Consider the following 27,720-nt stretch of genomic DNA (forward strand, 5'->3'; position numbering starts at 1 on the left):
CTGCAGCTAACATTGATTTTTCTTAGAGTTCCTACATACTAACTAGAGTTTCATTTAAATTTTCTTTCCTTGGAAGAATTTGGGAATGGTTCGTCAGCCATTACTTGTGTGACTTTCTCCATAGACGTCTATGGGACTACTTGCATCAGTAATAGAGGCAGAGCAGCAGAGTTAAGGCAGGTTCATTCCTGCCCTGCCCTGGCCCTGCACTGCTCCTGAAAGCAGCTGGCATGTACAGCAGTGGCTTCACGTGCTGCCCTTCATCTGCAGGATTGGACCCCAGATCACCGGCTTCTCCATTTGTAAAGTGAAAGGAACACACTGAATTTTGTTTAACTACTTTCATGAGGAAGATGGGTGCTCTGTGACTAAGGAAAATCCTGGATATTAAAAGCCCTCAGTTGCCCTGCATTCCAATCACTTATTCTGATCTCCTTTATTTGTATTGGTTGTAGTGCCAAGACGCTAACCAAGAACATGGCTGTAGGGTGGTAGACTATACAAATGTATAATGAGAGCTTCTGCCTCAGAGGTTGCAGTCTATATAGGGAGTACAAATAGTATGAGAAAGGGATATCACATATCAGTGGAGTGAACAGGGATTACAGTAGGAGGGAATTAGCTAGTTGGACAGTGAAAGTTCAGAATAGGGATGTAATAGTGTAGTTGATTAACTGATAAACAAAAGCTTATAGGTTAATGCTATAGACTACACACATTCTCCCCCCTACTTGCCAGTACATTTTTTTTTAGCAGGCTGGCCAGCAGTCCAGCTCAGTCTTGGTTTGAAACAGGTCTGGGACCTACCCCTACTGCAGCTCTGCATTGAAAGTGTATTAGGAAAGCCAGGCGGGCAGGCAGCCCAGCTCAGTTCTGCCTTGCACTGAATCTGGGAGCTCAGACCCACCCTAGACAGAGGCTGCTGCCACTCTGCTCTGCTGCCTCTTTATCAGAGGCAGCAGCACAGGGTGATAGGCAGCTGGTTCTTGAGGGGATCTGGTTTTTAAACTGACTCCCCTCGCGGACCAGCTCCTGCCTGGCACCCTGCACTGCTGCCTCTGATACAGAGGCAGCAGTGCGGAGTGGCAGGGGGCTCCTCAGGAGTGAGGCTGGAGCGCACTGGCTACTGGCCCTGCCCCCGGGGACTGTAGAATAGTCATCTTATGGATAAAAATTCTTGAGGTTGCTCGACTATTCAATTAACTGATATTTAACATCCTTACTTCAAAAGGACCACAGGGTTGAGGCAAACTGCCAGTCAGTTCTAGTATTCTAAGTAAAAACCGGAGTCATTCTCTGATGGCAGGAAGCTGGAGAAGCAGTAACCAAGTGCCATTTCTGAACAATTTGTCCCCATAGTTTCATTCCCGAGGCTGGGGTAAGTGGGGATGCTACAGTTCCAAGTCTCCTCTTTACTGTTCCAAGTCATGTGGGGCTGGTCAGGGAGAGGTGACCCTAACTTACCCCCGTTTTATGATGATTCCTTCAGTGCAGCAATACCTATTTTAATGTACGCTGAGATGCAGTGCACTTTCAATTTACTTGAATGTCAGTGCAAGTAAGCCTTTAAAGATGATGCAGTTCTGTTTCTCAGTTCAATGGTTGCCACAGGCCTAAGTATCCTTCCAGTTATTCCAATTAAAGTGTGTTAGAATGTATTGACAGGCGTAAAGGATAGCAATTTGGCCCATGAGCTTAACGTATTCTAAACTATGAGGTGGTCTTACTAAGCTATCAGACCTATCATAGTAGTAATTTCTGCTAATATTAGTGGACACATTCAACTCTTAAACCAGTTTTCACAATTATTAGTCCTACAGATTTTCAGAAATTTTATCCTCCTAAAAAGAGAATTGCTGCTGCAAGATTTCAGAATTGACTAGGCTAAAAATCATTGTTTGCTTCCTTTCTCTTTTCTTCCCATCTCCTAAATTGAGAGAGAATTCGGGATAACTAGGTACTCTGAAGGACAAGTTCAAAATTTAACAGATAATTAGCATTTGGAAAAGCTTATACGATATGAGTGAGATCTGCAGAAGGCAGACTGAGTCAAGACACAATAAATTCTGCATTTTGTCAGGTTAGATTAGATGACTCTTGCTGTCCCTTCTAACATTCTGGATTCAATGATTCTAAGATGGACCTGGGTAAAGTATGGCCCTCTGGGGAGCCCCAGGCAGGCTCCTCTGCTTGTCCTGCACACCACTCAGAAAAACGGCTGCTGGATCGTTTCTCTTTCAGAACTGATCCAGGAAGGGGGAAGACTTCAAGTGCTGCGTCCCCCCCCCCCCCTTCCCCCACGCCCCAGCACAATCCCATTAACCAGTTTTTGGCCAGAAACTGGCCAGTGGGAGCTGTCTGTTGGAATAACAATCAGCACATTAAGCACCACACCCCCCCTCCCCTCCGGCTCAGTTATTCACACAAGCACATGGTCCTGCAGCCTGGGCAGGCAGGCTGGCAGACAATCATTGAAAGCCCTGCAAGCATTTAGCTCTGTAGGCATGCAGGCTGGTTGGGCTGCTGGCTGGTAAGTCTCATGGACAGAGCCTGCCTCTGGCACCCCAGCCCATCCCTTCCCTAACCCTCTGCCTCGCACTCAGCATACCCAACCTCCCCCCCCCCGCACCCATATGCCCTCCTAGATCTGGCACCCCAATCCCCTCCTATCCTAGGTCACATTCCAAACCCCTGCAGCCCAGTCCCCTGCCCTCGGTCACAACTGCCTCCTTCACTCAAACTCCTTCAGACCCCACTTTCCCTCCTGAACCCCAGTCCCTTACCCCAGCTCCTTTCTGCACCCAACCTCCATCCCAGACCCCACACCACCTCCATTAATATCATGGAAGAGTGCGGCCCTCAACCACTTTCCAGTATCTTGGAGTGGCTCCCCCATCAAAAATTGTTGCCCACCCCTGTTCTACGAGATCATTGATTCCTCTATTGCAGCCTAGAAACTGAATTCAAGATTTTAGTTTACTACAATACTTGAACACATCTGTTTTGTTTTTAAGTTTAATTAATAGATTAACCCTTCAGATAAACTAACCTTGGTATGCATCCTGACAGGATTTTCTAAGTGCTATGTTTATTTTAGTTACTCGTTAAGCTGCTAATAGAATATTAAGGTTGCACAATGAACCAAGTAAAAGTAAATTAGTGTTAAGTGTACATGAACAGCCTTAACTCTGTCTGTGCATTCTTGACAGCAAGATTTGTAATTGCATGTTCACATGATATTTCTAAAATAATGCAACAGAATTGTGATATGTCTTTTTGTTATAATGGAAAGTGTTGAACAAACTAGGTATTAGATCTTATTTAGAGACAAAAGTTGCATTTATTTAATCATACATGCATGAGGGGGAAGTATAGACATGATCTTGGAGGCGCTACCAGTTCCTTCTATATTGCCAGACCTATTCAAATGTGTGGTAATACTGTACTGTGGCAGCTGCAGTTTGGGTAATGTATAATCATTCCTGCTACTACACAGGAAGGGATGCTGTCTGTGTGACCAGCATTCATTCCCACCCTAGTTATCCAGTACATTGATGCTGTCCTATATCTTCTGTGTGCCAAGTTTCTGTCAGGTCTGTGTATTAAACCTGTATTTCTCTCCTGGTTTTGCCAGAGCATGAGGCCATTGAATCTGCTGACAGTATTTTAATTGCAATCGTTTTGTTGCACTTTCATGTGTGTGAGACTTTAACATGTCACTATTTCCCTTCTTCGAAAAATACTACTTATTGTGAAAACTGGAATAGAGTAGACTTACTTATCGAGCATTATTAGGTTTAACAATCATTTTGTGGCAAGATTTTTAAGTTTTAGAAGTCTGTTAATAGTTAGTCTGTTGAAACTATTTAGTCAATTGAACTGTTTTGGATAAGTCAGCATTTAAGTTGTACAATACCACTGCACTAGAATATTAATAGAAAACTAAGCAAATACCATGTTGGCAAAGACTCACCAAGTACCAAAGTATTATTTTCAAAGTCCATTGTGTGTTTTCTGGAATAGCATAGTTAATTAGATTTTGTAAAATCCTAGGCCTCCCCCCCCCCAGCAGACCAGGGAGACGCGGAGCAGCTTTTCTCAGCAGACACCTCAGCTTGATAATAAAGGACTGAGGGAAGTGAGGTGTGGGAGAATAAAACTGAGCTCTGGAGAAATGTTTGGCTAGAGTTTCCCCTACAATATGTACCAGTTCCGACTTACATACAAATTCAACTTAAGAACAAACCTACAGTCCCTATCTTGTACGTAACCCGGGGACTGCCTGTATTCCGAAATAATCGTGCAGTAGAGACGTAGCCTTCCTGTTATGGTGTTGAAAATGTTGTCCTGTCTACATGAACAGTCAAACTAAACTCAGCAATAGATGTAACCTATAGCTGAAAGTTTTGTTTATTTCAGCAGTTACACTTGTTTTAACATCCCTAATGAATACTCTATCAATGTGAGGTTTTTTCCTTGTTAGTTTGGGGCAGGGCAAGAATGTGCAGTTATTTAACACATAGTATGTGTTGTTTTAAACCGGGGTGGGGAACCTAAGGCCTGGGGGCCAGATGTGGGCCCTGGCTTGCCTGGATCTGGCCCTGAGGCTTGCCTCCTCCCCCTCCCCCCCAGCATTGGGGAGCCTGCATTGGTGCTCCTGCCCATCTACTGTCCCACCGTGGAGCTGAAGCACACAATCTGCTAGCCTGGGCGCCTCAATGCTCTGGTGGTCAAGGAGAATGTGGGGAGTCTTTCTCCTCCTTAGTCAGGGGCCACATCAGTGAGGGTTTGGTTTTTCTTTTTTGCTTCTCACTTGTGTAGCTCCCAGCTGATTTTTTTTTTTTTTCCCCCCCTGTGGATCAGCGGCCCCCGAACCAAAAAAGGTTCCCTATCCCCATGTTAAACTTTTAATTTTTAGTCTCATCAAAAGAATTAAATTGCTCCTTAATAGAGACATGTTTTATAAGCTGACACCTTAAAATATTGTTGCGAAATACAAGCCCTTCTGGTGCCTCAGTCTTTTTGAACAAGATGTGAGGAAAAACAAATAATGGGAACTGACATGAGAGCATCCTCGCCTGTTGTGCTCTGTAATTATTTCTAAAGTGTCTTTCTAGCTTCAGTGGTTGGTTAAATTGTATGTATTATTTGAATCTGCCCCATTGCAACCTCCCTGAAGTCAATTTGCCAGATAGTGATGTCTTAGTGGCTTAATTCCATTGAATTCATTGGCATTAACTCCAGAATTACACCACTTTGGCTTAGTAAGCTTGCAGGGAGGATAAGAACATATGATTTTATTCGAGAATTTATTGGACCGTATCCCTTAATGTAGACTGGTCACTGGCTGATAACGTGAACTAAAACCTTAGCAAAATACAGGACTATGTGTTTGTTTTTCACAGCATTCAATCCAAAAAACCTCAGCCCTCCATTACATTACTCTATCAAGAAAAGCTCCTTCTCCAACTGATTCAGTGGCTGATCCAGCAATTGTATGATGCAGTTTGCTTTTTTTTAGCAATGGCTTTATTTACATTATTCATTTAAATATTGGTTTTGGCACACTTTAAAGATCCCAGAAAGAGTAACATTTTACTGCAGCATTTCTCGGCGTTAACTTATAGGGTTTGAGTAAGCTTTTGCCCCTTCCCCCCCCCCCCCTTTTTTTTTAATGGAACACTTTCTGTGTGCGCCACATTACATTCACATCTTTAGAACACATTGTGATTACAAGTAACAACTCCAGCCTTTTGGAATAATGTGGAAGGATGCTATTTGGCAACATAGTAGTTGTTTTAAATTGCTCTGGGTTTTACTGGTAGGAAAAGGATTCCACATTATTCCTAGTTCCCTAGTTATTTGTGATCCTTGAGTTCGATCAGCTGTGGCCCAAATGGGAATTTTAAAATTAAGTTTGTGATGCCTCTTTATATTCTATCTGTAGTTTCATTTGCTTAATTTTGATTAGACCTGGCCACAGACTGAGCCTTTACAACCACTTACTTTGGTAAATCCTACATCTCTCAGGGTATGACTAAGCCACCTGCTGAGTGACACAAGTTACACTGACTGAAGTGCTGTTTTGGGCAGCCAACATAGCTATCCCCTCTGTGGAGGTGAATTTATTATGCTGTTGGGAGAACTTCCCCTCATAGAGCAGCTTCATCAGTCATGCTACAGTGCAGCTGCATCAGTACAGCACATCTAGTGAAGACTAGCCCTGTATATTTGTGTTCAGAGAGGAAAAAGTACATCTGGTTTCTCCGTTGCTAGAAACTATAATCATGTTAGGTTTATCTTCAGTCCTTTTCTTTCCTTCATGGTCATACAAAGTTTGTGCTAGCTAGCTTACATTAGGATATGGTGAGTGAAATGAGTGATACTATTTTTTAAAAAGCAACTAATAGAAGTTAGTAGCATTTAATTTTTTTTATATACTTTAAAAAGTTGCAGTGAGGGTTTCATTTCATAGCTGGCTCATTGGAACATGGATTGCAAATTGTCAGTCATAACTACCCTTCCCTTTCCATATTGCTGAATATTGCTATCTGGATAGGGAACAATGTTCTTAGTATGGAAAAGGTTGAGAGCCACTAGATAGTGTTAATAGCTTGCAGCTCTTCTTCATGTTGACTGGTCCTAGACTCGGCTCAATCAGAGTAATGTAAATCTGGAATTATTCCCACTGACACATCAGCATTTGGCCCATTAAGGCCCCGGGCCTGCACAGTACTGCTGAGAGTATTGAAAATGATTCATGATGATAAAGTTCAGCACACATGCGTAAGTGTTCGCTACGTCACGGCCTATCAAAGGATTGTTTTGCTTTTTGCATGAGTAAGGGATTAGGTGTAGGATTGTGCCCATTGTCTTTTCCCTCTAGAATTATTGATTGATTTGAAACTGTTCTGTTTAAACTAGTTTTGGAGCTAAGCCTGTGTAAAACCTGCCATTTTTGTGCATTTTGAATAAACTGTTAATATATCTTTCAAATACTAAGTATGAAATAATCCAGTTACTCTGATTTAAGAAATCACCTGGCTTTTGGGGGCTAGATTTATGGGGGGGGGGGTGGATTGTGTGCTTCAAAGCCTTGGGTGTGACAATTCTGTGTAAATCCCTCACACTGAACCCATTTACTTAAGATTTACAGCAATGGAGTGCCGTTACTTCAGTCTTGTTACCCCAATTTATACCAGTGTAACTATGATAGATTTGTCCCTAAGGGTTATTACTAGCACCAGATTTCATTCTGGGCATTAAATGCCCAACCTGACAATACTTGTTTACCTAATGATTCTATAACGTTTTCCACACTAAACATAAGTCGTTTGTGGAGGGTATTCCTGCATGATCCTATACTTTTCTTGTGGCCATGATAAAATCTATTTATGAACTAAAAGTAATGTCTAGCCTTCATACCATCTAAACAAAAGGAAGATACACTTGTTTTAACATTACTAGGTTTACTGTACTGCATTTCCCCAGATTATTTGCAGTCCCTACTGCTCTAGTCTCTCTGGAGCACTCAACAGTTCCGTTCTGTTTGTTTACTTTTTACCTCTGCAGTTTGTGTCTTCTGTACATTAAAATGTACACAGAAGAAAATCAACAAAGATGAGAACAGCCAGATGGGGCGCAGAGAGATGCTGTGGATTTGATTTGATTCCTTTGAGGAAAACAGAGATCCTGGACTGGGTTCAGAGTATCAGGACACACTCTGTTTTGAGGATTTGACAGTTCCTTTTCCATTGTAACAAACAGCTGGTGGACCGCTGTTATTCCATAGAGACAGCTTTGAGAGCCACTGTTGGTTAAATCATTCTCCAGAGTGAGTTTTGAGTCAGTGGTATGCCTGGAAATTACTCTGGTTGTTGTTGCTTTGTTTGAACGCAGGTTGTTTCAAGTGGAAAGTATAGGCAATCTATATTGAGTTCTAATTGAGTTATAGTATTTGGAAAATTTCCCCCCAATCATTTTTACAAGGAGAGGAGGTGGAGGGAAGGACCGTTGTATCAGTATAACTACATCAACTTTACTATTATATCATTATCTATGCATTAAACATTTTGGTTAGAATGTGATTTTGTTTTTAATGGTAAACACTGTCTAGTCTAAGCCTAAGTAGGAATGGTTTTATTTTTACTAAGGATGTTAAAGAACGGTTATTTGGCTAATCATGTAGTCAATACAACTTGTATTGACTACACTATTAATTGCTAAGGGGGGGGGCTGCTTTGCAGAGCTGCAGCATGGGTGGTTTCCGGAGCTGGCACAAGCCAAGACTGAGTAGTCCCAGCTTGCACCTGCTCTGGAACTGCTGCACCTTTTAACTTTAAATGTAGTAAGAGCCCACCAGCTCTTACTACATTTTAAATGCAGAGTCATAGCGTTCCAGGACCTGTGCAAGCCAGGACTACTCGGTCCCGGCTCGTCCTGGGTCCAGGAGCCCCTGTCCACAGGGGTGCCCAACTCCCTTCTGGGACTCCTCTGGACAGGAGCTGCTGCTGAAGCAGTCTTTCCTGCCTCCCCTCCCTGCTGCTTCTGATAGAGGCGGTATGGTGGGGTGGGGCAGGTGACACCACCGAGACAGTGCTCGGGGGGAAACAGCTTTTAAGCTGGCTCCTGTCCCTCCCTACCCTCGCTGCCTTCTACAGAGTACTTGACTTGACTACCTGATGAGCTTAATCTTATCGGGTAGTTGAATACTCAACTACTCACTTACATCCCTAATTTTTATCCTTATGCCATAACTTAAATGGATTGTGCTGTCCGGAGCCTGCGTTCCTGACCCCCTCCTAGGTCCAGACCTCAACCCTGGTCCCCTTCCTGCCCTCTGAACCTATCAGTCCCAGCCTGGAGCATCCTCCTATGCCCCAAATCCTTCATTCTCTTCCCCCCCCCCCCGCCCCCCAAAAGCTTATTCCTTTAGTTCCCTCATGTGGTCAGTCATTTTCTTTTTTTTGTCACCAGTTCAGGTGTGGTGAAAGTGGAGGAAAAAAATAAAAAATATTGGACAATATCCTTCATAGCAGGCAGACACTCACACATGTCCCCATGGAAGTGTGACAATGCCTTGTATCCAAGTCTCTTCTACAAACCACAAAAATCACCAAACTTCTTATTTGTGGTTTGATGTCAGGGCTCAAAGCCTGTCCTTGAAATGAAAATTCTAATACACTAACACACATTACATCGATCTCCTCTATATGTGGTCCTTGTGATCTACAGTGTTGCATTTGTTCTCTGTGGTGTCTAATCTGAGTCCATATTACAGGTGGAAGAAGCATCTGGTTTCAAAAGTAATGAATAGTTTCAGGAATAAGACCACTATGGCTATACTGCTATGCCAGAGATTTTTCTCTCCTTTCTGTTTTAGTGGAGGGGGGTGTGTGTGAGATTTTTATTGCCAGTGCTAATTCAGTCATCTGTCAGAAAAGTAACGTGCTGAAGAGGACTCCTGGGGACCTCTTAGTAAAACTCTCTCCAAATTTCAGGAAGAGGTATGGTAGTTTCCTTGACTAGGGTATGCTTCGCCCACTCTGCATATTGCTAGAGACAGCTGGTCCTATTTGTAGTAATGACCTACCTGATAACAAATTTCAGTTTTTTGTGTTTTGTTTTTGTTTCTAGTAATGGTTTTAGTAGTTTAGACCATATTTAAACATTAGGTGATGGCAGCTGATGTCTGTGGAGCACAATTTGTCACTTAGGTCTACACTACAATAACATAGCACAGGTCTGGGCAAAATACAGCTCGGGGGCTGGATCCGGCCTGCCAAGCCACCAGATCCAGCCTGTGGACCACCCTGCTGGGGGATGTAGGCACGTAGCTGTGCGGTTTAAAGTGCGGTCTATGCATTTCTCTGTTCTGCAAGGTGGGGAGGACTTCATGCAATCTCTCAGTTCCCTGCCCAATCCTCCGCTCTTATTGGCCAGAAACAACTGGCCAGTAGGAACTGACCCCAGCCAATCTCTTAGCTCCTATTTGCTAGAAACAACCAGCCAACAGGAGCTGAGAGATTGGCCTGGGGGATGGGAGCAGTGCAAATCTTTCCCCTCCCAGAGCTGAGTCATGTGGAGGGAGCAGCCTGCAGTTTCAAGTGGGGCTGCAGCAGTCAGGGAGCCCAGCCTGCCTTGGAGGTGCTGCAGGGCTGTTGGCTTAGGTAAGCACCTCCCAGCCAGAGCCTGCCTCTGACACCCCAGCCCCTCCTGCATCCCAACTCCCTCCCCCAGGTCACCATCCAAACCCTCTGCATACCCCTGCCCCAGGTCACAACTCCCTCCCAGACTCTGGACCCTCTCCTACTAGGAATGTTAGATCCCCAGGATCAGCTAGGGATGGGGGTGCTTGGGGGAGCAGGCATTTGCTTATCGTATAGTTTTTTGACTAGTCAATATTCTCCCTCCCCTCCCCCCCTTCTGCCTCTGAGGGGTATTGCCACTTTGAAACCCCAATGTGGATCAGCTGTGCTGCAGCTGCCCCTTTAAAAGGCTGCCTCTGTGCAATTCAGAGGGTCAGCTGGAGACTCCCAGCTGACCCCGGGCTCCCTGCAGCATTTCCCCAGAACCCAGGATCATCAGCTGCCCCTTAAAACGCCGCATCCACTGGGAGATGCTTACCTAAGAATCTGGGATCAGCTGGGGAGAAGGGTGCTTGGGGGAGCTAGCTTAAAAGCCTATCAGGGGTCGTGTACATTTCAAAGGAAGAATAGGGAAGTGCTTTTTGACTAGACAGAAATTCCATTGACTAGTCAATTAACTGCATTTTAACATCCCTACCTCCTACATGCTTCTCCAGGCCAGAATCCTCTCCTGCACCCAAACACCCTCCCAGACCCTGTACCCCATTCCCTTGCACCAAGTCACCACCCACACCCTCTGCAGTCTGCACCCCCTTCTCCCAGATCAAAGCTCCCCCCAGAATTTGCACCCCTTCCTAGTGCCCCTCCTCTAGACCAGAATCTTCTCTTGCACCCATACCCCCTCCCTGATCCTACACCCCAATCCCCTGATCCAGGTCACAACCCCTTCCTTTGCCCAAACTCCCTCTCAGATCTCCCACTATCTCCTACACCCCGTCCCTTACCCCAAGCACTGTTCTGTACCCAACCTCCATCCTAGACCCTGCACGCCCTCCACAGAAAAGTGCAGCCCTTGACCATTTTCCAAAATCTTGAAGTGCCCCCCCTCCAGAAATTATTGCCCACCCCAGACATGGCATATGTTGGGCCTGGCTCACTGGAGGCAGAGGCTACTCCAGTGTCCCATCGAGCAGCCTCTGTCCGTAGTAGGGCCCAGTTGCCCCATAGTCAGGTTCTTGTCCGATGGGGGCACCCTGGCCTGCTGTAGACAGCCCCTGCCTGCAGTGGGGATGGGTGGGGGTTTTCCAGTTTGCTGCTTGCCTTCTTTAATTGTTAAATCTTGTTTAACTGGTTAGCCAATTGAATGGGATGTTACATCCCTAATAGATACTACCTTTCTGACTTGGTTTGCTGCGGCTTACCCTTGGGATATAAGCAACTAATCGACTAGTTAGCTATTACAAAGAGACAGGACGGGGATGCTTAGGGGAGCTGGCTTAAAAGCGGGTTCCCTCCAGCTCTGTGGGAGGGGGCAGGAGCACAGCGGCAGTGTTCCAGCTTTGAAATGTACAAGAGCCCCAGCGGGGACTCTTGTACAAAGAGGAAGTGTCTGCATGGAGCTGGGGTCAGCAGGACTCCCTGCTGGCCCTGGGCTCCATGCAGTGTTTCAGTCTTTAAAATACACAAGAGCCCTTGCTGGGGCTCTTGTATGTTTCACAGGCGGAATGCCATGCTAGTCCTTGTCGACTAATAGAATAGTTGATATTTAATTAATCAAAATTCAACATCCCAAGCTTGCACCAAGTTTCTTACCATTAAGGATGTTAAAATGTATTTTATATAAATAAATGTTTAACTACTGAAAACTTCAGCGGTTGCATGTTTATAGGGGGGGCCAGGTGTCTCCTGCAGAGCTGCCTCTCTTCCCCACCTCTGTATCAGAGGCATGTGACTATGCATGTTAACTAATGAGCCTAGATGAATTGGTTAACTATGTATGTGGGTACATGTTCATATCCCTAATTAACATCTGACCCAAGTAAGTGCAGTCACTTACTGACTGACACATCTCAAAGAATCCAATCGATTCAACAGAAATTTTCAGATTTCCTGGAGTAAGAGTTGAGATTAGAGCCACAGGTGTAAAACCCACTTTATAGTTAACCAGTTAAATGGTATGTTTAACTGGGATCCTGTGGCAGGGGGTTGTTCTGGGTAGGCAGGGCCTGCTCTTACCCCAGTAGGCATGTGGGTAAGGCAAATGTTTACTTGGTGATTGATCGGTTAATCAAGGGTTTCCCAACCTATGGGTTGTGACCCAAATATGGGTTACCATTACATTTCAAAACGGTTGCCAAGTGTCTCCCCGGGTAGCTCTGTCCCCCTTCCTCTACCCGTTTTTTAATTGCCTTGGGTCACCAAGTCTTCCTTAACTGTCAAAATGAGTCCCCATCTAAAACAGGTTGGGAACCGCTGGGTTAATCCTTTACATCCCTGATTAGAATCTGACCTGATGTGTGGAGATACCTTCTTTCAAAATGTGTGAGATTTGTGAGCGAGCCAGTAAGAAGCAGCTGGCCGATAAGAGTTCTATGTCTGAAAGTGGATAGATATGAGTGGCATCTTGAGGTGTTTTTAGAGCAGGTAACGTTTAGAATGTATCTAATTTAAAATGGGCTTGGCAATGCCTTAAGATTGGTCTATGCTGCAAAATTGTCAATTTTAAATACATTGCTCAGGGCTTTGAGAAGTTTCTTGCCTTGCATGATGTAATTAAGACGACCCAAAGCCTGGACTATACGCTGGTAGATAGACAAAAGATTTCTTCTGTTGACTCCTACTATAGCTGTAGCACCTAAACCACAGTGGCACAGCTGCTGTGTTCCTGGTATAGCTGTACCCTGAGCAGTTTCCATTGTTGCTATCTTAGTAGGTAACATATTAGAGAATTTGTTTTTGATGTGGCAAGTGCGGAAAGCAAGTTTAATAAGTGCTAATTTAAAAAACAAAACCCCACAGCATAGCCTGTATCAGTACAGTTATGTAAGACTGACAAGAAATAGAACAGCCTCTCTGAGATGCCAATCCAGAAAGATTGCTAAGGCTTGTGTAGAAAACTGTATTTTACACCCTCTACTTCCTTTTCTTCCTTTTGAGGCCACTAATTATTTGTAAAGGAGTGAGATGCGAGTTCTTATTTCAGCCAATGGTGTGTCGTGCAGTGCAGTGTTTTTCTAGTTTTGCGTAACACAGCCAGCCCCCATTTCAGTCAGCATGCATTACCAAGTGCTTAAGTAAACGAACACAGAAGAGAGGCAGTCAGAGCCTGTGAGTTGCTGAGGTTTGAAGGATCTTCTTAAACTCTCTGGACTTCATCTTTTTTTGAAAAAAGTGGATTTTTTTCTATCTTTGTTCCCATTGTATACTGTGTGGAAGTACAGGAAGAATAAAGAGGTATTGGTAAGTTCCGGGATGAAGTGTCTTTTTTGTTTTAATATGATGTTTCTGTCTTATTGGAATTAAGGTTTCTTCTGCAAGATTCACAAATAAGTGAGGTTTTCCTTCTGTGAATAGTAGCTGGAGAATAATTCAAAGCATTTTATCTAACAGGGTTTCTTTGTTCAAATTGATCTGAGGAAATCAGATAATAGTGTGGTGTTGGTAGGTTCCTGTCCCTCTCAAAATAAGGAGAATTTCCAAGTTTAGGTTATATATACTGGATGTCTTGTATTTTGAAAATCATTTAAGGTGACTTTGGGACATCTCGATTTTTCAGCCTAGGAATTGTGTCTAAAGCAGTTGGTGGTTAATCAAAATTGGAATATTTAGCTGCTTTATCCTGTGTATTGGTTTAATCAACAATTCAAACCTAATTATATCTACACCTTTTTAATTAGTAAAGTGCTGTGAATATGCATTATTGCAATTACAACATTTGTTGACTAACCAATAATATATGTTTGCCATGTTCATTGTGGTTCAGAAAACTTGTCAAACATTAAAGCTTTCAGGTCCAAATCCACAGAACAAGCTTTTGGTGGTGGTTTTGTGGTTGAGTAGGATCTTTCTCCATCTGATTTAGGAGAGGTGCATCATGTGCTAGATTCCCCTTCCTTTCCTCCCCCAACCATGCGTTCGGTCACAAAAACATTAGAAATATCCATGCAAATTCTGTGATAAATGTTCTTGAAAAAAAATAAACATTTAAATCTATATTTTGGCAAGTGTTTTAATAAACATGGCCAAAAATCTTTTGTATTACAAGATACTTCTGTCCTTCGCTCAAACTTAAATTTCTAGGGTGCTTTTCTCTTGCCCTCAACACAAAGGACCCAAAAGCTATAAAGGGCACTATCCTGAATAGTATGGCTTTCTTCCTGTCTATATCTTGGAGAATCCATCCCTAACAGTCTATGTTTGTGCAAGTGGAAAAGCTCTGCTTTTTAGCTGATTGCTTTCAGTATAGGGCAAGGAAATGTTAATTAAGAGGGAGAACTGTCTTTACAAGCATGCACTCTGTATGTTGACTGCTTGTTTTTAATAAGCATTCATATGGGATAATATATTTTGAGCGTATTCACACTTCATAGTAAGTCTAACTGGTACAAAGGAAAGATCTTCCTTTTTTTTTTTTTTTTTTTTTTTAATCGAACTAGGTTACAAAGTAGGGATGTTAAAAATGGGTTATTTTAATAACCGTGTAACCGCTAAGCATTTTAGCAGTCACATGGTTACTTGGTGACCCTGGGAGCAGGGCTGGGGACTGAGCCAGTCTGCCAGTCTGAGTTTTCAATGCAGAGCACGCCGGGGGGGGGGGGCGCGCGAGTGGAGAATTTTTGTAGCTAACTGGGACCATTAACTAATAAGTAGGCTTATATGACAATTTAAAATATGAGATCTCAGAGGGACATAACCAGCTAAAAACATACAGACTCAAACATCAATAAAAGCACGAGTAAAAAGGGTGGCTTTAGCCTGACGCCGAAACAACACTAGCGTTGGAGCCATGCGAATATCCTGAGGAAGAGAATTCCACAGCCTGGGAGCAAAAGCTGAGAATGCCCTGTTCCGCATAGATGTTAATCTTATCTCACAAGTGGGGGAACACGAAGCAAAGCTCCCCAGCTGACCTTGATCCCCAGGCCGGTTCATATGGGAGAAGACAGTCCTTCAGATACCCCGGACCCAACTCATTTAAATGTTCATCAGGCAAAGGTGTATTGTCATGGTGTAGCTCCTGAAGTCTCAAATAAAATGTCTACCCTATCGCCCCATGCTTCAGGGGGGTGCAAGGCCAAAGACGACCCAGGGGATTACCAGGAGGCTGGTGCCAGCAGCAGAAGATTACCTGTAGGTACTGGTGGCGGTGAGAAGCGGAGCAGTCCAGCCCCAGCCTGCTCTGCTGGCTCCCAGCATTGTTTGGGGAAAGGTGGGGAGGAAGCAGGGCAGGGAAATAAAGGGGCAGGTCATGGGCGAAGGAGTAGAGTGGAGGTTAGAGGCATGGGGGAAGGGGTGGATCAAGGGCAGAAAGAGGTAGGGTGAGGGTTGTCCCAAACCCATACCTCCTGGGGACAGCCCCGAGCATAGACATGGTCTGTCTTCATTGGCATAGGAAAGGAGGGGTAAACTTCATGTGAGTAGTTGACTTTTCCCAGTTAATGAGGTTAGATGGCAATATCAAATTGGCAGTTTTAAAATAGCCACCCTGTGCTAATAGATAATGTTCTCGGCTTCCCACGCAGTGTCTCTGAATTACATCACTTATCTGTGGGAGGACATCGTGGTTTCCTCAGAGGAAGATCAGCTGTTACTTTTCATAAAAGAAAAACATGCTGGATTTTAAAAATATTGCAGGAACTATTATGTAACATCTTTCCCCCAAATGCAGCATTTGCATAGTTTACCAGATTCTGATCTCAGTAGTGTAAATTCAGAGTAATACAGGTATGATTGTGATTAGAAATCTGACCCAATGTGCTTAGCCATCTTTCTTCCATCTTTTGAAGATGAATAATAGGTTTGTCATGTACATCTCATAAGCAAGGTGCAGGTTTTTTTAAACTAGCTTTTAATTCATATTTACTACTAAAATGTTTGCTTGGTTGATCAGACAGTGTTGTGGAGTGGCTCCTGAAGCCTCAAAGGGAATGTCTACAAAACTGAAGTCTGAGTCGGGGATAGTCTCATAGTCTATACAGCACTTTTTAACCCTGGAGTCTGAGCCCCCTTTCCCTTTCTCCAGGTCCAAGTCATCTGACTCAGGCCCATGGGTCCCGTAATGTAATGCAGACATATCCAAAAAGACTAATGCATCTTCAGATGTATTTCTACAGATGGAGCAAATTTATGGGCCTATGGCACACATTTGTCAACTCTGTGGAAATTAACCATGTTTAAACTGGAAAAAGTGATATGTTCTGATCAAGATGCAGGCAGTATGTTCACTCTTATTTGCAAAGTTACTAGTCTTTGTATTTGGAACCTTTGTGGTTTGACCTTTGTAACGTAGTTTCAGGGCTAACAACCTACAAGTCTGTTTTACAAAGGAGATTTTAGGTTGGGTGCTCTAATAAATGAGAGAATAGTAAAGAGCCTCGGGACAAAGCATCTGGCAAATATTGTTGGTGGCCTGTGTACCTAAACTAGGCATTGTGATTTTTTTTTTTTTGGGATACTAAAATAAAATGTTTAATGTAAGACCATAATCCCTCCTGTCTGTACAATGGATGATTAAGCTTGTTTGGGGGCTGGAGAGGGAATGGGATATATACAGAGTTTGAGAGAAGGGATTAAGACGATAATTGGCTTAAAAAGTATACAATGAACTGTGGAGCTATTTTAGGTAGTGAAAAAAAGTTCTATAGTGAGAAGGAAATATTCTTTCTTTAGTATAGTAAAATCATGCTCTTGGTATTAACACCCCAGCATTACTCCCAAACTACTGTGAGTTTGGGACAGTATCATACGCAACTGTATAGCAGAATAACTTTAATGTCAAATGCAGTACAAAGCCAGCAGAAACTAAAATTCAGAGTATATATGTGCATGATTTTTTTTTCATTTGGAGGAAAAGAAAAGTATTGAAAACAAGCTATAGATATAGTAAATTCATGCACAGGAGGATAGTAGGGATGTAAACTCCCTGTTAGTCAATAACCAGTTAAACTTTAGGTTGACCTATCGCTTAAGCTGGATCTGTGCTGGGGACTGCTCCAGTCTGGCTGGAGCAGTCCCATGCTGGGGCTGGCTGCCGGCTCCCAGCATGGTGATGGGGCTGTCACTGGCTCTTAGCCCCCACCAGAGTAGCCTCTGTCCACAGTGGGCTCACAGTGGGGCTGGAGCAGCCCCCTGAGGTTTTGGAGCAGTGTCCCCCTGGGACAGTTGGGGAACTGCTGCAGCTGCCACTGGTTACTGGTTAACAGGCAATGGTAAGCATTACCCATTTAGAGTGATGCTTCCTGGTTAACCAACCAGTTAACCTGTCACATCCCTAGAGGATATTATGTGTGTACTCTTTAAATTCCATAATTTAAGTAAAAACGATCAGTTTAATAAGCTTTCAGAAAGTTAGGAGCAGGAAAAATATAATGTATTGAAGCTCAGTATTTATCAGATATAGCGTCCCTGATGGGCATTGTACTCTACAGTCATTGTCCCTGCCTCAAAAAGCTTTATAATCTAGGGGCTTCATTCTTCTTTCACTTATACCAGTGTAGTTCTGGAGTAACATTGACTTTCATGAAGTTACGCTTTGAAATGATAAGCAGACGAGGTCCGTGATATCAAACAAGCTAATATTTCAGGAGATAAATCATCAGATGAAAAGATGAGTCTGTCAAAACTGGGATTCATTCTTTAATGAATGCGTGGTATTGTAGAAGTCAGAATGCATGATCCAGTCCTTTCACGTGTGTATAATAGTATAACTTCCACACATGTGCGTGCTCTCCTCTCCAGCCCACACATTGGATCCAGCAAATGGACTGATGGGGTTTTTCCCATCAATCCAGGAGGACAGGTAGTCTGAAGGGAATTTTTTATTCCCACTAGGCTGCTAGCCACTTCCTCTGCCTATCTTATGCTTAGATTTCACATTAAAGTCTTTCTGTTGAAAAAAGGTCGGGCGGGGGGGAACACATTGGAATCTTAATCCAGGTACAGGGGCAGGAGAAAAGGATAGCCAGTCCTTTTTAAATACAGAAAACAGGATTGCTGCTTTAGTGATTAAGGATGAGGATGAGAGGAAACCCTATATTGGTTCTTCATAAAAATCACTAAGAAAATTTGGAGTCCTAATCGTGCAAATTTTGTGCATGAGTGCAAGGTTGGAGCCTAATTTTGGGGTCAGAATAATTTTGTTGATAAAAATTGGAGCTAGATTGTGGTCTCATTTATCTTACCCCAGAGAAACTCCATTGGTTTCAATGTAATTGCCACCATTGTGACAGATCAGAATCAGACTGGTAAGCATATAATTCACTAGTTCAACATCAGTTTAACTGGTTTGCTGTTTGAAAATGAACCAGACTACCTAAACTGACTAGCCTGTTTCCTCTCATTCATTTAGAACAGGCAATGGGTATGTAGGGACTGCATGGTTTCCAGATACAGAATTAACATTATACAGAATTCATGGCACTTGTCAATTGCAAGCTCTGTGGTACTTTTTCATCTTTCTTAAGGGTAGAAGTAAAGATTTAGAGCTTGTAGGTAGAACATGAAGAAAATATTTCAGTGCTGAGTGACATGAGTTACAACATTTTGCTTTAAAAAAAAAAAAAAAAAGAAACCACTGTCAATGAATATATTGTGTGTGGATTTTTTTTAATCACAGCATTTTAGAAAAGGCTAGTCTGGCATGAACTACAGTTAACAGGCCATAATGCTAGCTCTGTGTTTAGAAAATGATGGTAATTTACTACAAAGAGACTTTTATTCTAGTATTTTTAGCTCAAAGCAGAGTATTTAACAAATCTCTGCTTGGTCTCATTGAACTTGCTGGTTTTTTTTTTCAACATATTAACCATCAAGATGCTGCCAGTTTAGTTTGCATTTCTGAATTTTGAGTTAGTGGTTCTGTAGACTTCATTAACCAACTCCTTAAGGTACTATGCACCAATCGGTTGTTCTTCTGTCAGTAGATTAAACTACAAAACCTACCTGGGATTTTTAAATTTTTATATAATCAGCCACAGGAAATACTAATGTCTAGTCTACATGGTCCCATTTGATCAGAAAATACTGAGATAATCATGTGACTGAAAACTGGATATCCAAGTATAATAGGTAGAAAAATCTCAAAGTTTGGCTGATTTTTTTTTTGAACAAAAATTGAGTTTTCATATAAAAACTTTGAGACACTTCGGCAAACTTCAACCAACTCCTCTTCAAAGCATGAAAGCATTTGTTGTACCACATTACACAAATTCTGCTCTCAGTATAAAGTAGTTAATGAAGTTGTTGCAGGTTTCCCTTGTTTGCTTCTTGTATGTTGAGAGCACATAATTTATAGGCAAGTATGTTGATCCTTCTGTGGTTTTACTTATTCCTTAGTACATATATGTCTAATTAACAGAAGAGATATGGAAATAACCTCTTCCCCAATCCCTTAGTGTAACCAAAAATCTAAGAGAACAAAGTAGGTGAGCAGAGTTCCTTCTAAGCTTTTCCATCCATGTGTGGGATACATTTTGTTGTGTGCTGAAATGTGTCAATGTGCACCACTAGGAAAAACACAAACGTAGCTGTGGGTGTTCTGCTAATCAGCTAGATGGTACTGGAATCTCTCTAGGGTGGCTGCACAAGCACACAGCTTACAGGGAACACTGCAGGTGAGATAAGGATTTGAGGTAAGGATTTTTGAACACCAAGAAAAATCATTCTCTCTGAGAAGTTGATCTGACAAGTTATTCCTTCACCCACCTTGTTTATAATGTTCTGGCATCAATACAGCTACAATATTGCATACTAAAACATATTGGTATCTGCTTGAGACAACAAGAGACAAACACTTCCATGATTAAGATGAAGATCTAAAAGAAGAGGGGAAGAAAACTTAGGAAAGTTGCTTTGTCTATTCTAGACTGCATTTAAAAATATTCCATTTTTGAACTTGAGTTTGACAGCATTTGGAGACACGAGGGCTTTAATATTTCCACAGAGCACACACACCCTGGACAGCAGCAGTGAAAGCTACCCAACCCTCCTGGTTCTTCTGTTCTTCGGAAACCAGTTCTGAGGGTGAAAGTATCCTTCATTCACCATGACCGTTAGTGATTAGGTTTCTCTGTTCAGACTGCCAATAAGGATGCAAATTAGCATCCATTGTGATGGTATCTTTTGTGGTAATAACAGCTGTCCTTTAGGAGCTGACTGAGATCACATGTAAATCGCCAAACAGCCATAGAATAATGGTTTTCAGCCACTGAGCCTTGCCAATAATTATGCATGAGTCACTTTGCTTACATGAATAATCACATTGAGTTTAATAGAATTACTCTCACAAATAGGAGTATGCAAGACTTAGCCCCTTAGTTGGATCTGAAGCGATGATCGTGAGGTAAAACGAAATTTACCCTGTTCTCAGTACTGAGATGTCAGGTCATCATCCCTACTGAACTTGTAAAAATGTAAATGGACAAGACTTTTGTTTATGGAGTAAAAATTTGGTTATTCTTTTGGGGTCAAAGCTCTGCATTTGAGGAAAGAGTATGGTTGGAGAAGAAAATAAAACAATTTTAAAGTCTGATGTAGGGATGTTAGTGTGTAGTTTACACATTTAACCAATAAGCGTGGACTTTTGGTTAATCTTAACAACTACACACGCACGCACACCCCTTGCTGCCCCTATATCAGAGGCAGTGATGGGGGGAAGCCAGTGCCTATGGGGAGCCATCTGCATCCCCTTGTTGCCTTGCGGAGGCATCAGTGAGATGGGGAAGGGAGGCAGGTGGGAGCTGGTACTTGGGGGGAGTTGGCTAAAAAGCTGGCTCCCCATGAGCACCGGCTCCCACAAAGCTGCCTGCTCTCCTGTGACAGAGGCAATAGCATGGGAGGCAGGATATGGTATGCATCGGAAACCAGCTTTCTAACCAGCTCCCCACACGTATCAGCTCCCACCAAGCTGCCTGCTCCCCCCCTTACTGCTTCCTTCTACAGAAGTGGCAGCGCAAGGGGTGAGGGAGCAGGCTGGAGCAGGTACACAAGGGAAATGTCTTTCAAGTCAGCTCCAACTCATAGATTGGCTGGCCACTATACCCCTTTCAGGAGTGTGATTTCTTTCATATCCCCAAGTTTTGCCTCACTTCAAAACGTTTTGCTTACAAAATCAGATATAACAATATAAAAGTGTCACAGCACACAATTACTGAAATTGCTTACATTATTTTGCAATATAATTGTAAAGTAAATCATTTGGAATATAAATATTCTTACATTTCAGGGTATAGTGCAAACATTTCATTGTATGAAATCTTAATTTGTACTGATTTTGCTAGTTCTTTTTAAGTAGCCCCCGAAAATCTCTGCATACTACTAAGGACATATACCCTGGTTGAGAATCACTGACCTAAGTGCTGTGTATGGCGGTGGTGGGCATCTTGCTTCCCTTTGAGGTTCTGTGTGGCTCATGTGCAGGGTTGCCAGATTCTGCTGGCTTCCATCCATGTAATTTTCCTAAGTGAGACAGACATAAAGCAACGGCATGTGAATTGAGTGCATGCTGATCGCACACAACATTGACTCTGAGCGCTGCGTGCTCCCTTTGCATAAGGGATGTAAAATCACATTTAATTATTTAACTGGTTGAATGTTAAGTTGTAAGGGGTTAATTGATTAAATGGGGCTGGGGAAGGGGACCATTCCAGCTTACTGGGCTGGAGCGGCCTCTACCATGGCCCGCCCGGCTGGAGCAGTCCCTGTGCCTTGGGTGGGGGCTGCTTCAGCCCACCTGCTTTCAACACCACAGTAGCCTAGGTTGCCCAGTACTGGTATATGGCATGTGTCCTGACGATGCTTTCCTTCCAAAGGGGAAGCAGTAGGAGATAGGAAATCTTCATAATGTTCTCTCTCCAGTCTGAGTTGTATGGCATCTGAGAGGCTAGATTACCTCACAAGAACACCTACAGGCCTAGTGCTTGTCTACACTGTCACTTTACTGCACTGCAACTTTCTGGATCAGGGATGTGAAAAAACACCCCCTTGAACTGTTCCAGATGATTAAAGTGAAGAAAGTTTTCCTGGCTATGAAAAAATACTAAGGTTTATGGGGCAAGAGATCAGATAACCAGGTAGCGAAGCATCTGCTGTTTCTCATTTGCCTGTACTGAAGATCTTGACTATCCTTGTACCCAGATAATTGATCTTTTAGATGTGAGGTTTCAAGGAGATGATTGAATTGTATTTCTGTAATCTTACATTAACCTTTCTTGACTCTTAAAGACTTTCTTGTGAAAGATTAAAAAGGTACATTATACTTACCATAGAAATTCAGGAAATTGAGAAAGAAAAGGCTTATTACCTAAATCCAATCTGTCCTGCCGGAGGGTTTCGTACAGCAGATCCTTAAACATTTTGTCCAGTTCTACATTATTGCTGCAACTAGACCTTCACCACTTCACTTGGGAGATTACTCTACAGCCTAGAAAACTCTACACTCAATCATTATACAGTGATTTCAATTTGTGAAATTCTAGCAAGACTACTTAGAAATGTCATTAGAAGACTTAATTTAGACTGCTGAAGGTTCTTGCCATTCTTGGTGGGGCGTCCACAAAAGGTCAGGGTAAAGGATTTTTAAAGTAATTATTTCAAGAAATTATGCTTGTGAAGTTTTATTTTTGTTTTTAGCATTAGAAAAAAAGGGTTTGTTTACACTTTTCAGCCATTGGTGCAAAACACATGTAAAAGTGACTTTCACTGGTATGAATCATGCTAGAGGACAGTGGGGGGGGGGGGAGTTAAATCATTATGGTTGAAATTCCAGTGTAGAACATGCCTAGATTTTATTGCAAATGAGGGGGAGAGAAGAGCCAAATTCAGAGCTGATATAAGTGGTGGTGTCATTCCAAAAAAGTCGGGTCTAATTACATGTCAAGTTAAAGTTGGGGAAGCTATTCCACTTATGTCAACATGTATACCACCTCAGAGTTTGAGGTTTGTACGTACTTGACTTCAGTTGGAGGAGTTGGTGTTAATTTCTTCTGAAAATCAAGTTTTCCATGTAAAATAGACAAAAAACCTTATAAGCTTGAATATAGCATGAAATACTGGAGAACTTTAGTTCAAAAATGTTTATGCAACTTACTGCCTCCCTCTAGACACCCATGGAAGATCATTTATTCCCATGATCACAATAATTCAGGGATAGGGATCCGCCCCCCTCCCCCCCCCCCCCCGTTTACCTTAATCTGACTCTCATGGTAAATCTCTGCAACCCTCTTTCTCTCCTCTCACCCTGTCCCAACAGGGCTGGACAGGAGCTTTAGCTTGCCCCACTGTGGGGGGTGTGTGTGTGTGGGGGGGGAAACGGACCCTGGAGCCTCAGCACACACATACACACACCCTCCCCAGGGCTGGAGCATGAACAGAGCCCTAGCATCCTGAGTTTGAGAGAGATACTGTCTTTTGTCTTATAGGGAGCCAAGTCAATGAGTTTTGATTAGGGATGTTAAATTTAGATGAATTAACTAATGGAATAGTCTTTCCATTGACTATTTGATTAGTCTGTAAGTGGCGTCTCTGCCTTTGAATTGTTGCAATAGTTCCAGGACCATCTCCACCGGGGCAGAGGAGGTAGAGATGTAGCAGGGGACTGGGTGTGAGCTGTCAGGCTCTTAATATGTTTTAATGACAGAGCCACAGTGGGGTTAGCTCCTGGGGCCAGGAGCTAACCCTGCTGTAGCTCTGCAGTCTCCCTCCTCTCCCCCCACACCCCATATCAATTAATTGACTAGTCGATGGAAATTCCATTGATTAGATGATGCAATGCCATTAACATCCCTACTTCACACCAAAACTTTTGTCCCTGATATTCTCCTATCCTCTTGGTCTTTCAAGCATGGGGCAAGTATGCTTCTCTGTACTCTTGCCTTGCTTACTTGCATATTCCGATTCAAATCTTAATTATCACCTCACTTTATTTACCAGACTGATAGTATTGCTTGGCAGTTAAATGATTAAGCAACAAATGTAAAAGTTTTAATGACATCTACTGTATACTTCAGAGAATATGAAATGCTCACTGTAAAATGTGACTGGTAGGGCATCAGTATGCAGAGAAGACTGACATTTGATCTCTTCTGCAGCCTATATTCCTATCTGCAATTTGCAAATGTATTAGTCATTAGAGGAAAACCAGGAATGTAGGTGTGGTTTTTTTACCTTTTTTAAGACCGTGAACAGTTGCTTGTAGCATGCTTTTGTTCAGATCAACAGGTGGTAAATCTACTATATTATATTGATCACTGCTCCAGTGGATTTGAAGGAGAAACACTAGAGAAAGCAGAACAGGAAATGCTACTGTTGCAATTAGGGCTAACAAAGGTGGTGATGACAGGCTGTTGCTGTAGGCCTGTGTGCCTCAAGGCACCTAATGCAGGCCCTAACTTACAAGTGGGCCCAATCATAGGGGAAGAGGAGTTTTTAGAAGTGCAGCGCAGCTAGGGACCAGAGTAGGTGTTTAGGCAGAGTGTCTTTGTGGTGTTGGCTCTCGTGTTCCTGGACATTCAGATCACCCTGGACAGTATGAGGAGGGCTGGTGATTTGGCCAGTTGATGAGATGTGTTTTTAAACTGCAAAGCTACAGTTAAGTTTGGTCCCAGACCCAGCATGAGCCAGGACTGAGCTGGTCTGCCTGCTCACCTTGCTCTCATTTAAAATGCAGAGCCACAATGGGGATAGGCTGCTAATCAATTATCAGTTAATTAATGAATTGATCAAGTACTCTATTACATCCCTACTTGTGGGAGTGGATTAATTGGGTTTAATATAAAGGGCCATCTAAACATTTGCCAGTAAACTGTGAAGGACACTCAAAAGTGTTGGGCCATAACAGAACAATCCTGCATTGCTGAGCATCTGCTCATAAGTGACTTCCGTCAGTGGTCATGACGTTTTGCAAGAGACATTGGGCAGCAGCAATTGTGCTGCTGATTTGAATGATTTTGGGCAAGTCTTGCTGGAGCTCAGTCTACACCACTGGTGAGGAACCTGGGAGCAGGATGCAGCCTCCCAGCTTGTCAGGAGGTTTGGGGCTCTCCACGAGCATTGCACTGGTGCTCCAGCCACCATGCTGTCTCTTCTCTCTTCTCCTCCCCTCCCCCCCCCAATGTGGCTGGAGCACACACAATCTACTAGCCTGGACCCCCCATGGCTCTGATGTGCAAGGGGAATGTGGAGAGTGTCTGTCTTCTTCTCTGTCAGGAGCCACATCAGTGAGGGTTTGAGTTTTGTTTGCTTCGTGTGTGTGTGTGTGTGTGTGTGTGTGTGTGTGTGTGTGTGTGTGTGTGTGTGTGTGTGTGTGTGTGTGTGTGTGTGTGTGTGTGTGTGTGTGTGTGTGTGTGTGTGTGTGTGTGTGTGTGTGTGTGTGTGTGTGTGTGTGTTCCCTGACTGATTTTTTTTTCCCCCCTCTCCCCCTGTGGGTCAGCAGTCCTCGACCCAAAAAAGATTCCCTACCCTTGGTCTGCACTTATGTTTACAGAGCAGCTGTGGCAGCACATTAAACTGATAGTGTGGCTGCAGCATGAGTATTGAGAGAGGTCTCCCCATGGTCTAGGTAAACCACCACTGAGGTGAACTGCAGCCTGGTTCACACTAGCACTTTACAATGTTGTAACTTGTTCATACCCTAGAGCCAGAAAGCTATGACGCTGTAGACTGAGTTTTGCCACCTGTTAACTATGAATGACAGTTTCTTATCAAGAATGTGAGAATTGATTTATCGTTTATAAGGAGCTTTAAATATGTGAGAAGTCCTGGAACTAGCATAGGATTTGTGATACAATAATACAAACAATCATTTGGTTTAGTTTTTGTTAACCCAAAGTTGTGGTGTTGAAATGAGCAGATAAGAGATTACTTGTACAAAACACTTGCATCAAGTGGGTGAATTGATGAGCTAGCACTAGTGGATTGAATTTAGCAGGAGGTACTCTTGTTCAGCTCCTCTTTCTGTCACTCACTCTTTGAGGCAAGTCACTTGTCTATTTCTTTAGAAGTACCTGAAGTGTACTACAGGAAAAGATGTAGGGAGGAAATTCAGGGCATTTTCTGTAACTAACAGGCTGTTCACTGTGTCTGCATTCATATCTCCTGGGTATCCTGTCCAGCAGTAGCTGTAGTGAATAGGTTTACTGAAAGGAAAATATGTAGAAATGACAAATTCTAAGGTAATTTTAGAGTATCCATGGTAAAAATCTTGTGAAATTGTAATCACAATATTTACACTGGAAGTCATGATCTAAGAAATAAACATATCTGACTGACCTGGAGACAGACGCAGTATCATGTGGCCTCTGTGTCTACTCCAAAACTCACTGTAGTATCTCATACTTGCACTTAACTGCTTATAAGCAACAGCCCAGGAATTATTCAGCAAACAATTTTAAATCCTAAGCATGTTTGACAAAACTTGTGTGCATAGACAATTAGGGATCAGAAAAGAGCCTACTTTCTTTAAATATTTTCATTCTGGTCTTCTGACGAGGCAACTTCCTGTCTTGAGAGTCTATCTCAAAGCATCACTCTACATATCAAATGTGGTTCTGCACCACTTAATTTAAATTATTGAGAATAATAAGTGGAAACAGTTTGGCAGATCCATTTTGCTATGGCAATTCTTTATAGGCTATTTTTGGTGATTACAGAAGTTACTTGAAGGCAGTCTGTCTGAAATTAGTGTGCATGTGTAACACTGATAAGCAGAACCGAACCTGGGATCTCTGGAGCATGACCCTCTACACTACACCTTGGCTACGTCTACACTGGCCCCTTTTCCGGAAGGGGCATGTAAATTTCACTAGTCGTCATAGGGAAATCCACGGGGGATTTAAATACCCCCCGCGGCATTTAAATAAAAATGTCCGCCGCTTTTTTCCGGCTTTTAAAAAAGCCGGAAAAGAGCGTCTAGACTGGCCCCGATCCTCCGGGAAAAGTGCCCTTTTCCCAGAGGATCGGGGCCAGTCTAGACGCTCTTTTCCGGCTTTTTTAAAAGCCGGAAAAAAGCGGCGGACATTTTTATTTAAATGCCGCGGGGGGTATTTAAATCCCCCGCGGATTTCCCTACGACGACTAGTGAAATTTACATGCCCCTTCCGGAAAAGGGGCCAGTGTAGACGTAGCCAGCGAGTTAAAAAGCAGCTGGCTCTCAGCTAAGGCTGAAGTGCATACACATTCTTCCTTTCTCTGTAAGTTGTCTCATGTAGTGGCACTTACACCTGCTGGGTGTGCTGTATGGTCTATGGGTGTTATGCTCGTTCATAGATTTAAAAATCAGAGACTGTTATTCAAGACAAACTAAAACATGAGAAACCAGTGTATATGAGATCACTTTTACAGTAGTATAAGGTTGTACTACATGGCTATCTCAGTATATGGTTAGTTGATGTGCTGGCACACTTAAGCCATTGTGTTTAGC

At 42.9% G+C, this 27,720-nt stretch overlaps 1 protein-coding gene across 1 annotated transcript in view; it reads left to right on the forward strand.

Moving 5' to 3' along the window:
- The window catches only part of PELI1 (pellino E3 ubiquitin protein ligase 1), a 61,480-nt gene that overhangs the window by 15,318 nt on the left and 18,442 nt on the right, over positions 1–27,720 (forward strand). The gene's annotated exons all lie outside the window — the stretch shown is intronic.

Source organism: Pelodiscus sinensis, chromosome 3 (assembly GCF_052426305.1).
Source record: "Pelodiscus sinensis isolate ZL-2025 chromosome 3, ASM5242630v1, whole genome shotgun sequence".
NCBI lineage: Eukaryota > Metazoa > Chordata > Testudines > Trionychidae > Pelodiscus > Pelodiscus sinensis.